The sequence below is a fragment of the Oryctolagus cuniculus genome, chromosome 8 (assembly GCF_964237555.1).
Source record: "Oryctolagus cuniculus chromosome 8, mOryCun1.1, whole genome shotgun sequence".
NCBI lineage: Eukaryota > Metazoa > Chordata > Mammalia > Lagomorpha > Leporidae > Oryctolagus > Oryctolagus cuniculus.
Window position 1 is genome coordinate 141,729,238 of NC_091439.1, and position 14,129 is coordinate 141,743,366.

The window sequence follows — 14,129 nt, forward strand, 5'->3', positions numbered from 1 at the left end:
GCACCATTATGTTGCTCCCCGTCTTCGTGGAGGAATGACACAGGACCCTGCACTGTTCTTTTGTCTGCTCGGCCCTCCCCGGGTTTGCTGCTGGTTCTTCCCGGGTTGGCTACCGTCCCTTCCACCTCCGTGGAAGGGCGGTTCCCCCTGCCACCTTCCCCACTTCTGCGGGGGAGCGGCACACCGCCGGCCGGCTCTCTCGGGGGCTGCACAGGTGTTCCTTCAGATAGATGTTCCCCTTAGATGTTCCTGGTGCATGTTGTCTCTCTCCTCCTTTATAGTCCTCTTCCGCCAATCCCAACATGGCTGCCCACACGCCAAGTACGCTGCTCTCCTCCAATCAGGAGCAGCTCAGTCAATCAAATTGGTGAGAGGCAGCTGCGTAAAAGTTGTTACTCCCTTCTCAGCGCAATGTTGTGGGAGAGCAGATGCATAGAATAAGTCTTAATTCCAGTAACTTAGTCTAGTCCGAGTTGCTCCCCACAGTCCTGGAAGTTCTAGCCAGTGCCATTAAGCAAGAAAAAGAAATAAAAATGATAAAAAAATGGGAAGGAAGAAGTCAAACTATCACCATTTGATGATAGCATGATTCTATATATAGGGAACCTAAAAGACTCCATGAAGAGGCTATTGGAACTCACAAAAAGGGTTTAGTAAAATAGCAGGATCTAAAATCAATAGCCTTTATATATACAGACAATGCCATAGCTGAGAAAGAACTTCTAAGATTAAGTCCATTCACAAAGTTACAAAAAAAAATTGAAATAATTTGGAATAAATTTAAACGAGGATGTCAAAATCTCTACAAAGAAAATCACAAAAAATTAAAAAACAAAATAGAAGAAGACATAAAATGTGGAAAAATCTTCCATGTTCATGGATTGGAAAAATCAACATCATCAAAATGTCTATGCTACCACAAGCAATTATAGATTCAATGCCATCCCAATAAATATAACATTCTTCTCAGATCTAAAAAGCATGATGCTAAAATTTATATGGAAACACAGAGATCCTGAATAGCTAAAGCAATCTTAAACAACAAAAATAAAGTTGGAGACTTCACAATACCAGATCTGAAAGCATACTACCAGGCAGTTATATTCAAAACAGTCTGGTAGTGGCAAAAAAAAAAAAAAACCAAAAAAAACCAAAAAACAAAAAACAGACAGACAGACAGACAGACATGTAGACCACTGGAATAGAAAAGAAACTCCAGAAATCAATCTATGTATCTACAACCAATTGAAATTTTACAAAGGAGCAAAAATCAATCCCTGGAGCTAAGACAGTCTCTTCAACAGTTTGATGCTGGGAAAACTGGAACTCTGCAGAAGTATGCAATAAAATCCCTACTTTACACCTTACAAAAAACTCCACTCAAAGGCCAGAGCCGTGGCTCAATAGGCTAATCCTCCACCTTGCGGCACCAGCACACCAGGTTCTAGTCCCAGGCAGGGTGCCAGATTCTGTCCCGGTTGCTCCTCTTTCAGACCAGCTCTCTGCTATGGCCCAGGAGTGCAGTGGAGGATGGCCCAAGTGCTTGGGCCCTGCACCTGCATGGGAGACCAGGAGAAGCACCTGGCTCCTGGCTTCAGATCAGCGTGGTGTGCTGGCTGCGGCGGCCATTGGAGGGTTAACCAACGGCAAAGGAAGATCTTTCTCTCTGTCTCTCTCTCTCACTGTCCACTCTGCCTGTAAAAAAAAAAAAAAGAAATAGCAAAGGAGCTGAACAAACATTTTTTAAAAAGATTTATTATTTATTTATTTATTTGAAAGAAGAGTTACAGAGAAGCAGAGGCAGAGAGAGAGAGAGAGAGAGAAGCCTTCCATCCACTGGTTCATTCCCCCAAATGACCACAATGGCCAGAGCTGAGCTGATCTGAAGCCAGGAGCCAGGAGCTTCTTCTGGGTCTCCCACATGGGTGCAGGTGCCCAAGGACTTGTGCCACCTTCTACTGTTTTCCCAGGCCATAGCAGAGAGCTGGATTGGAAGTGGAGAAGCCAGGACTTAAACCAGCATCCATATGGGATGCTGGCACTGCAGGCAACAGCTTTACTCGTTACGCCACAATACCAGCCTCTGAACACACATTTATTTATTTGAAAGTCAGAGTTACACACAGAGAGAAGGAAAGGCAGAGAAAGAGAGGGATCTTCCATCCTCTGGTTTAGTCCCCAATTGGCTGCAACAGCTGGAGCTGTGCCAATCCAAAATGAGGAGTCAGGAGCTTCTTTCCAGGTCTTCTATGCTTTCCCAGGCCATGGCAGGAGCTAGATATGAAGTGGAGCAGCTGGGACTCAAATCAGCACCTATATAGGAAGCCGGCACTGCAGGCAGTGGCTTTATCTGGTATGCCACAGCACCGACCTAAACACATTTTTCAAGAGAGGAAATTGAAATGGCCAACAGACATATGAAGAAAAGAATTTCTATATTAAAATTGAATTTAAGAATCATTTAGAATAACTCCATTTATTTATATTTGATTTTGTATCTTTCTGCCCAGTTTCATAACTATCTATATGCATTTTGGTAGATTAATGCTTTTTTTAAAAGATTCACTTATTTATTTCAAATTCAGAGCCTCATAGAGAGAGAAAGAGAGGCAGAGAGAAGTCTTCCATCTGCTGATGCACTCCTCAATTGGCTGCATTGGATGGAGCTGTGCTGTTCTGAAGCCAGGAGCCAGGAGCTTCTTCCAGGTCTTCCCATGCAGGTACAGTGGCCCAAGGACTTGGGCCATCTTCTGCGGCTTTCCCAGGCCATACTAGAGAGCTATATCAGAAGTAGAGCAGCCGGCCGGTGCCACAGCTCAATAGGCTAATCCTCCACCTTGCGGCTCCAGCACACCGGGTTCTAGTCCTGGTCGGGGCGCCAGATTCTGTTCTGGTTGCCCTTCTTCCAGGCCAGCTCTCTGCTGTGGCCCGGCAGTGCAGTGGAGGATGGCCCAAGTGCTTGGGCCCTGCACCCCATGGGAGACCAGGAGAAGCACCTGGCTCCTGCCTTCGGATCAGTGCCGTGCGCAGGTTGCAGCACGCCGGCGGTGGCGGCCATTGGAGGGTGAACCAATGGCAAAAAGAAGACTTTTCTTTCTGTCTCTCTCTCTCTCACTGTCCACTCTGTCAAAAAAAAAAAAAAAAAGTAGAGCAGCCAGGACTCAAACTGGAACCTGTATGAGCTGCCAGCACCACAGGTGACAGCTTTACCGGCCACACCACAATGCTGGCCCCAGATTAATACTTATTTTTAGGGGTATTGCAAATGGCATATTTTTAACATTTGAATTCCAACTGTTCATTTTGATATAAAGAAATTTCTTACAATAGTTCATATACTAATTTTGTATGTTTCTCCCTATCTCCATCTACAATCACCAACAGTTAAGATATTGCACTTTTTAATATTTATTTATTTATATATTTATTTGAAAGGCAGAGTTAGAGAGAATGAGAGACAGAGAGAAAAATCTTCCATCTGCTGGTTCAGTTCCCAAATGGCTGCAATAACTGGGGGCTGAGTAAAGCTGAAACAAAGAGCCAGGAGCTTCTTCTGGGTCCCCCACATCGGTGCAGTGGCCAAAACATTTGGGCCATCCTCCATTGCCTTTCTCAGTGCATTAGCAGGGTGCTGTATTGGAAGTGGGGCAGCCAGGTCTTGAACTATCACCCATATGAGATGCCAATACTGCAGGCCATGGCTTTAACCCACTGTGCCACAGTGCTGGCCTCAATACTGCACTTTCAAAATGCTAACCTTAAAATTTTGAACACCACAATTGAGTGATTCAGTCTGAGATCCAATAGAAACAGTGGGGAACCACCAAGTTGCTCTGAACATTTTGTGCTCAAATGCCTGTTCCTGTAATTGATATTATACAACTTCCTTATAGAGAGCTAGTCTGAAGTTCATGGCCTTAGAGCACATTGGCAACTTAAACTTATTTAAAGATAATGATCGATGCTCTTGCAGAAAATTATCTGAAATGCTGACCAGAAGAGGCCCACAACCACACAGTGGGGGAGTCTGTGCACAGTCATGGTGGTTTTTGATAGAAGTTTAGAACTTTGACAGGACACGAGCTGGCATGTAGCATAGTGGAATAAGCCACAACCTGTAATGCTGGGATAAGTTACAACCTGTGATGCTGGTTCAAGTCCTGGCTGCTCCACTTCCAATCCAGCTCCCTAGAAATGTACCTGGGAAAGCAGTGGCAGATAACAAAGTACCTGGGACCTTGTGATCCATGGGGGAGACCTGGATAAATCTCTTGGTTCCTGGATTGAGTATAACCTAGCCCTGGCCATTGCAGACATTTGGGGAGTGACCTGGAAAATGAAAGTGCTCTCTCTTTCTCTCTGTCTCCCCCATCTCTTTTTAAAAAGATGTATGTATGTCATTATTTGAAAGGCAGAGTTAGAGAGAGAGATGGACAGAGAGAAGTCCTCCATCTGCTGGTTCACTGCCTGAATGAACACAGCAGTCAGAGATGAGCCTGTCCAAAGCCAGGAGCCAGGAACTCCCTCTAGGTGTAGGGGTCCAAGCACCTGGGCCATCCTTTGCTGCCTTCTCAGACACACAGTCAGGGAGCTGGATCAGAAGTGGAGCAGTTGGGATTCAAACCAGTGCCCATATGGGATGCTGGCACTGCAGTCAGAAGCTTAACATGCTATGCCACAATAAGTTTTATTGTAGTTGAGTCCCTTCAGGTCTTTATAGATATTGTATATTAACCTTTTATCAATTATGTAGAGTACAACTATATTCTTCAGTTCTGTACGTTCACTTTGCTGCTGAGTGTTTTCTTTGCAACACAGAAGCTTCTTTGCTTTTGGCTCTTTCTTCTTTCATTGCCTGTGCTTCTGGGGTCTTTTCCAAGACATCTTTGCCTATGCCAATGTCTTGCAGAGTTTCCCCAATGGTTTCCTCTAGTAATTTGATAGTATCAGGTCATAGATGTAGATCCTTGATCAATTGTGAGTTGATTTTGTATAGGGTGTTAATACAGGTCTTATTTCATACTTCTGAATGTAGAGGTCCAATTTCTCCAGCACCATTTGTTAAAGAGATAGTCCTTTCTTCAGAGATTGATTTTTAGTTCATTGGTTGATTGTGGATGCATGGATTAACTTCTGTGGTTTATATTTTGTTTCTTTGGTGTACATGTCTATTTTTGTGCCACTTCTAGGCTGTTTTGTTTATAACTGCCCTGGCCCTGTAGTATGTCTTGAAATCTAGTATTGTGATTATTCTGACTTTATTTTCCTTGTTTAAAGTTGCTTTAGCTATTTGGGGTCTCTAGTGTTTCCATACAAATCTGAGAATAATGTCCTTGGTATTTTTACTGGGATTTCATTGAATCTATAAATTGCTTTGGCTGGTTTGAACATTTTTATGATATTAATTCTTCCAATCCACAAATATGGAAGATTTTTCCATTTTCTTTTGTGTTCTTTTTTTTTTTCTTTAATGTTTTGTAATTTCCATTGTGGAGATCTTTCACATCTTTAAATTTTTTCCAAGATATTTAATTTTTGGTTAAACATGTTTATAGCATCAACTTCCCAAGTGTTTCAAGGATTATTTTTGATACAATATTATAATTATAAAAGGCATTGTTAAATACCCATCCCAGATAATAATTTCTGTCAAATCATGTGAAAGTAGATATAATTATAGATGTGAATTTTAATTACAAATATAGATATTGATGAATCCCTTAAAATTCACTATGGTATTTTTGTTTAAATTTTAAGTCATTCCTGAATATAAACTCATGAGTATCATAAAATTTCTGGCAGTGAAGAGTGTTCATAACTTACATTCCTACTTTCTCTGCATTCTGAATGATTTAAAGCTAGACATAAAAGGAAATGTGAGCTTTATAGCCCACAGAGTTGTTAGTCTTGGTGCTTAGCAAAAAAAGACTTCCTTCTGTTGCCCCAGTACCTTGCATCCTTACCTAGTCACTTGCAGTGCACATATTATGTTCTAAATTTACAGTATAAATGAGGGCAGACAAGAACTCATGTTCATTTGTAGGCATCCTAAAAACATCCTAAGTACAACACAAGGAAGTATGGTAGCTCATTTACTCCTTCCCATATCTCGAATCATGTAAGTCATTAAGAAATCCCATATAGAGGAACAACTGAGGAGAGGTCAGGAGCAATGCTCTAATATTTAGGCATTTTTCTTTGTGGAGTGGGCTGAATCGTTGTCAGTCTAAATTCAAACACTCTGCCCCCCAAAAAACAAGAAGGCTAGAAAGGTGATCATACCCAAATTTCTTCTTTTAATTGTAGAGAATCACTTGTGTGGGGCCAGCATTGTGGCACAGCAGGTAAAGCTGTTGCCTGCAGTGCTGGCATCCCACATGGGTGGTGGTTTGAGACCTGGCTGCTCCCCTTCCAATCCATCTCTGTGCTATGGCCTGGGAAAGCAGTAGAAAATGGCCCATGTCCTTGGGCCCGTGCACACACATGGGAGACCTGGAAGAAGCTCCTGGCTACTGGCTTCAGATCAGTGCAGCTCCCACTGTTGCAGCCATTTGGGGAGTGGACCAGCATATAGAAGACCTCTCTCTGACCGCTTCTGCCTCTGCCTCTCTGTAACTCTGACTTTCAAATAAATACATATTAAAAAAGAGAATTTCTTGTGCCAACTACAGTCACCATATTAAATACTGAGAAGAATGTGAAAATTTTGAATTTGAGCAAGGAATTCCTCTCATATGACATGGGTATGAATCTATTGTAAGAACAATATGTATGAGTACATGTTTATAGAATATTCCTGCAGTGGTTTTAGAGTTCTGTGGACTTCAATTTTGTAAAATGATGCCAAATTATTTTTACTTGTTTTCTCAAGAGATAAATCAATTATTTTTCTTTGAAGTGAAGAGACAGCTTTGCACAGTGGCAGTATCGTAGCCAATGAGGTTTATCCGAGGTGCGATTATTGTTAATTGAAGTCAAGAAACAAATCATAAATGGTTGGAAGCAATTAATTCTGGTAGGTGGTAGTTTGCAATAACCAGTAAGGATGAATGAAAATACTTATATATAGATAATGTTACAATTTTAACATGCAAATAAAAAATGCATTTCAAAATGAACATTTTATAAATGGTTCAAAAATAAACATTATAAATTCTCTCCTTAAAATGTATTTCACTTTATAAACTCTCACTTCTTATTCTCAAGACATTAAACTGTGACATGCTTTTATTGGGAAGCAAAGAAAAATGTTCCATTTCACAATATTGAAAACATACAATTTTAAGTTTTGTTGAACAGTTTATAATAGTTGTACTTAAATTTTTAGGCATAAGTATATTTTCTTCATGATGCACCATGATAGATATATTATTTTAAAGGTAGTGGAATATCTGGGGTAAGTGATCTAACAGATTTGTTTTCATTAGAGCAAGCAACTTGCCCCTGTGTATCTAAACTTAGACTGAGTTTCATATCACAACATAATTTACCTTCTGTGCAGGAAAAGTAAAAGATGTTAGATTTCAAATCACAAAATAAGACAGTCCAATTTACTTCTGGTTCTCAGTGATATATTTAGTGTGGTTTATAACACCATGCATTCATGAAAGCTAGATGTTTATTCAAAAATTCACATTTGTACCTTTTTTTTTTCGTTAGCTCTATAGGTCTAAAATTTTCCTAAAGGACAAGTTTTTTTTAAAATACATGTTCATATGTGTTTTCTGCTGTAATCAATTTCTAAAGTGTATACACTGACAAGAAGAACTACACAAAGTACGGTCATCGAACAAGGTATATCTCCTGAGAGGGGCTCCAGGCCGCTCAGCCAGTGCTACTGTTTGTGTTTCCCACACCGCAGGAGCCCTCAGGAGGATGCTAGGACTCTGGTATGCAGTGGGCTGGCCGTCAGGACCACGGGGTGGTGTGCAGTCCCCGCCTGCAGCTTCTTTGAACCCTGGGGCATCAGCTTTCCAATCTCTGTGTGGTGAGGGAGAACTTGAACTTCCAGTATGACCTGATTTCCTTGAGTGAGGCAGCAGATCTCAAGCAGTCCTCTCGGCGTAGGGGTCTGGGTCAGTTTTCTTGTTGCTAATCGTGCAGCAGCACAGGCTCGGTGTGTGAGAAGGAAGCGGTATTATTGACCTCATGGTTTTGGCGCAGGGTCTAGGGGCAGCATCAGGTGATGATCTTCTTGTTGGTAGAGTCCTGGGGTGGCACAGAAACCAGTGGACAGACAGAAGGGGTGCAGAGGGGGCCAATCCAAAGTGGTCTATGTTGCGGTCCCCTAAGGATAAGGCATTAATCCATGAACACATGAATGGATCCTGATCACTTCCTGCAGGGCCTCACCTGTTCTCACTGCTGAATTTCACATCACTGGATTAACCGTGCCCATGAGTTTCAGAGGGGATAAACCATGTTTAATAGAGAGCATGCAGGCTAGCAGGAGGTCCCTAAATTTCCAGGTCTCCTCCCACCTAGTTTTGAGATTTAGTGCTTGTGTCCCTCATGTGGAAGAAGGCACCCTTTCTTAGGGCTTTCAAGGAAAAAAGGAAAGGACTTCAAGTTTTTCTTCTTACTAGGATCACCTATTATTTTCATTGCTTGCAACCTCATCAGATTTTCTGAATCACGAACATGCATATTGCCTGAGTATTACCAAGAAAATCTTACAAGTTGTCATGTGACATGCTAGAAAGGACCCATGTGTGTTAAATGTCCTTATGTACTTCTGGTGTCATGTCAGGGATTTTGTGCTTCAAAAAATGTTCCCAAGGTCATATGTTTATATTTGTTTTTGACAGGCAGAGTTAGACAGTGAGAGACAGAGAGAAAGGTCTTCCTTCCATTGGTTCATCCCCCAAATGGCTGCTATGGCTGGTGTGCTGTGCTGATCCAAAGCCAGGAGCCAGGTGCTTCCTCCTGGTCTCCCATGTGGGTGCAGGGCCCAAGCACTTGGGCCACCCTCCTGCCTTCCTGGGCAGCAGCAGAGAGCTAGACTGGAAGAGGAGCAACTGGGAATAGAACTTGGGGCCCCAACCGGGATTAGAACCCAGGGTACTGGCGCCGCAGGCAGAGGATCAGCCAAGTGAGTCATGGCGCCAGCCTATGTACTTTTTTTAAGCAGTTCATACTGAACAACATTTTCATTATTTTCAGTTCAGGAGAGCCAAAGTGTTATCTTGTAGTTTTTTTTTTTTTTAAAGAATAAGCGAAGAAAAATCCTGTAGTACTTATAATATACAAATGAACTATACTATTAGATATAAATTAAATGTTATATTTTTATGAAGATAAATGCCTAGTAATAAAAGCAAATTTTAAGTTTATTGATTTATAGAATTTCATTTTTGGAAGGGAACCTTCAATATCAGCCAGTTTCATTAAAATTATAATATTTTTTCACTTTTAAGCAATCTCTGGTGTTATTAAGATTTCTTCACTAAACTTACACATTAATAGAATTATCTTAAAATACATTATTAATTACTTAAATACATTAATATAACACATTGGAAAACAAGTCTTACTACCTGCTATTGATTATAGTTATCAGAAGTATTAAGATGTTGTCACAAATTTGAAACAAAAAATTGTTTTGTCTCTGAAGTGATTTTTCAGGAATAATGAATAATGGAAATCTACAAGAGATGTTTGGATAACATTTGCCTCATGGACAATTCATAGAAATATAGCTATTTATCTCTAGTTGTAGGCTTAATTTTGAAGTTATCATTTTTATGGCAATTGTGATAATACAAATGACCACAAATCAAATAATAAAATAATTGAAATTCCTATACTTTGAGAAAATGGATAACTGCTCTGTTAATGTACCAAACATAATTTTTCTATACTAATTTATTAGAAACATTTCAAAAATATCTCTTTCAATTTGGGGAGAGGTAAAGTAATGAAAAAATCAAAATTTCTGAAAATTAAAGTATTTGCATTTAATTTGTTCATTTTCTGCCTCATCACCAATGTAGTTCTTTAATTGGATAGAAAAAAAGTAGATTCAGAATCTACATTTGTTGACCACTAATAACAGAGTAGGGCAGTGAAGCATCATTAGCCCAATGACAGAATTTCAGTGGTGGGGAAATCAGGACTCTTTCTGAATTTTGTTAGGGAAATGTGTTCTCATTTTATGTGGAGCTGTCCACTTTTGGTATTTTTATTTTAATATATATTTTAAAGTTTCAGCAGAACTCAGCCCTACGAGTGTCTACCTTATTTTTTGGGAAAAATCTGACTAATTTTTAAGAATGGGGCATCAATATTGTTTCCTTTTCTCAGTTTTGAATATAGTATATCATTCTGTGAAAACCACCTTGCCAGTGTGCTTTTTGTTTAGTTTTGCTTTTTAAGTGCAAACTTGAAAGTTTTACATATAAAAAGTGACCTTTATGTTTTTCCATATGATTGACAGAGCTTTTACCCAGTTATCTTCATTGTATGACAATAAATCTATTCAATAAAGATTAACAAATGCATTAAAAGTGCAAATAATCACTATGGTATGCTTGCTGGTTTTATTTATGATGATGTATTGATCATCTCTGTCAGGTACTGTGATAGATATGTCTATTGGAAAATATAATTTCATTTCCCAAAAAGGCAAGCAAGTTAAAATCCTTCTGCAATTAGGAAGTCATCCTCTGATAACTTACTGATTCATTTCTTGCTGTCAAAATCAAGAAACCAATTATCTGTTCCACTTGGAGATATTAGGTCCCTGTGGTACTATGAAGAAAATTATTTAGTGCCTTTCAGCTAGTGAAATGATGATTGGTGGGTCTGTTTGTTGAACAAAAGGGAGGGGAAGAGCACACATTAGCTATAAGGTTGTAGCTATCTCAGTGGAGGTAGTCATTTCAGTCTTTGGAATTAATTCTAGAATTTAATGATAACTTTAAGTTTGCGTAAAAAGTGGTTAGTAAAAAAATTTATTTACCTTATATAAACATAAGACTATGTTTTAAAACCTTCTTTACCAGCCAAGATACTCATTTTAATACAAAATGGAAAAATATTCAATACAGTGTCTCCTTTTGGAGGCTTCCTACAAGTGAAAGCAGATTTGTGGGGGATGATTGGGTTTTGAGCAACTTCCTTGCTTCAAAGACAAAACCCACATTGCCTTCGCCTGTCCCTAAAGTGCCAGACTTTTAAGAAGCTACTGTACTCCACCTGCCTTGGATGAAGCAAGCAGCCCCTTTGCTACCAGAATTCCCCAGAAACAGCATGGGCATTTTCCATGGTAGAGACAGCCCTTGTGAACTCTGCAACTGCAGGAGCTCTGGAGCTCTACTTGCTTGCTCTGTATGATATAGAGAAATTCTCACGGCCTCATATCGCTAGTAACAAGTAGCATCTCATACAGAATTCCAGAGTACCAGAACTAAAGAGGCCTCTTCTGAAACTCTTGGCACATGGTGCTGGAAGGCAGGACAGTGCATCATTTTTGCATGCCTTGTAGGCACAAAGGAAAGTTCTCTCCACTATCTAAAGCTCTAGGATTGCTGCTGCTGGTGTTATAAACCCTGGAATAACACTCATCTGTGGGAGTTATACAGTCCTATCTTTGTATGCTTCAGGCTGGAATTCAATCCCTGGAATAATTGGCAGTCAACCTGAGAGACCTGGATAAGGACCCTGCTGTATCCTGTATCTCCAGGGCTGGCACTCTGTGTACTGTATTTCAGAGAGTCATGTAAATACACCTAGACCCTAGGGAATGGAGCCTATAAGCATTCCAGTGCTCCAGACCCAGACCTGCTGATACACAACCCTCAGCATAAACTGTATTCACCCTGTAGGACTCAGGGAATGTCTCCTTAACATTTCCCAGACTTGGGACTTGAACTCATGATGCTAAATTTCTGGGTATTATTCAGGCTAACATATCAGGACCTGGGGAATGTCTTATCCACATAGTATAGTAAAAAGGCCATAAATTTTGCTGCCACAAGCACCAGAAATATTCATGTTTGCCTGGTAGAAAAGGGTAGCATGACCAGAAATGTGGATACAGACATCACAAACCCCAGTATGACTGACAACTCTAGGGACTAAGAACCTATGGAAGCTCACGCCACTTCAAAGTCATACTGTAACATCCACAAAAGGCTGAAGAACGGAAACCTGTGGCACATGTAGACAATGCTGACACTGATTACTAATAAAGAAATCAAGTCTCAAAAACTTCAAAAGATTGAAATCATACCATGTACCTACCTTCTCAGACTGAAATCAATCAAACTAGACATCAATAATAATAAAAAAGGGCACTGGAAAGTTCACAGGTACATGAAAATTAAACAACATGATGACCAATGTATCATTTTAAAAAATTAAAAAGAGGTCAGAAAATTTCTTAAACCAAATGAATATGAAAACACAACATATCAAAGCATAGAACACAGCAAAAGCAGTATTAAGAGGAAATTTTATAATGACAAGTGCTTACATTTAAATTTGAAAGATCTTAAATAAATGGTCTAATGCTGCATCTCAAAAACCCAGAAAAAGTGGCCAGCACTGTGGTGCAGTGGTTTAACACCCTGTCCTGAAGTGCTGGCATCCCATATGGGCAGCGGTTGGAGAGCCAGCTGCTCCACTTTCTATCCAGCTCTTCTTCTTCTTCTTCTTCCTCTTTTTTTTTTTTTTTTGGACAGGCCGAGTTAGACAGTGAGAGAGAGAGAGACAGAGACAGTTATAGACAGTTAGAGAGAGACAGAAAGGTCTTCCTTCTGTTGGTTCACTCCCCTATTGGCTGCCACAACTGGTGCTGTGCCAATCTGAAGCCAGGAGCCAGGTGCTTCCTCCTGGTCTCCCATGTGGGTGCAGGGACCCAAGCACTTGGGTCATCCTCCATTACCCTCCCAGGCCACAGCAGAGAGCTGGACTGGAAGAGGAGCAACTGGGACTAGTACCTGGTGCTCCAACCCGGACTAGAACCTGAGGTGCCAGCACCACAGGTGGAGGATTAGCCAAGTGAGCCATGGTGCCAGCCTCTATCCAGCTCTTTGCTATGGCCTGGGAAAGAAGTAGAAGATGGCCCAAGTCCTTGGGAACCTGCACCTGTGTGGGAGACCTGGAAGAAGCTCCGGGCTTCAGATTGGCACAACGCTGGTCATTATGGCCAACTGGGGAGTGAACCAGTGAATGGAAGACCTCTCTCTCTGCCTCTTCTCTCTGACTTTCAAAAAAATATAAATCTTAAAAAAAAAAAAACACAGAAAAAGAAAAACAAGCCATAGGCAAAAATTAGCAGGGCACAAGAAAAAATAAATATAAGAACAGTCATAAATGAAATTGAAACTAAAAGAATATTAGAGATATAAAACAAATAGCTGGTTCTTTAAGAAGATAAACAAAATAGAACAGTCTTTATCCAGAGTAACAAAAAAAGAAGAAAAAAACCTCAATAAATAAAAGTTGAGAAGAAAAGTAGACATTACAATTGATACTACAGAATATGATGTGTCATAAAAAGCTGCTATGAACTGTGTGTTAACAAATTAAAAGCCTCAAGTAAATTCCTGAATAATACTACTGAAGTAGTAATTAATAAAAGTTTCCCAACAAAGAAAACCCTAAATTCTATAAAACATTTAAAAAGGAATAACTCAAATACTCTTCAAATTACTGCAAAATATTTTAGAGTATACAAAACTGTAAGGGGCCAGCACTGTGGCAGAAGCAGGTAAAGCCCTGGCCTGAGTGCCAGCATCCCACGTGGGTGCCAATTTGAAAATTTGAAGCCTGGCAGCTCCACTTCAGATCCAGCTCTCTGCTAATGGCCTTGGAAAGCAGTAGAAGATGGCCCAAGTCCTTGGACCCCTGCACCCATGAGGAAAACCCAGAAGAAGCTCCTGGCTTCTGTCTTAGGATTGGCTCAGCCCTGGCCATTGCAGCCATTTGGTAAGTAAACCAATGGATGAAAGACTCTTTCTCTCTTGCTCACTCTTGCTTTTGCTATTTATCTTACCCTCCCCCTGCCTCTGTGTAACTGCCTTTCAAGTAAATAAATACTTTTAAAAAAGAAAACTATAAAATACTTTTCAGAAAGCTGGCATTACCAATACCAAAACCAAAGACACAACACAAAAAATAAAACT

General features: G+C 40.3%; 1 pseudogene; it reads left to right on the forward strand.

Moving 5' to 3' along the window:
* Window positions 1-6,907: 6,907 nt before the first annotated feature.
* On the forward strand, window positions 6,908-7,031 carry LOC127488288 (U4 spliceosomal RNA; annotated as a pseudogene).
* Window positions 7,032-14,129: the final 7,098 nt, after the last annotated feature.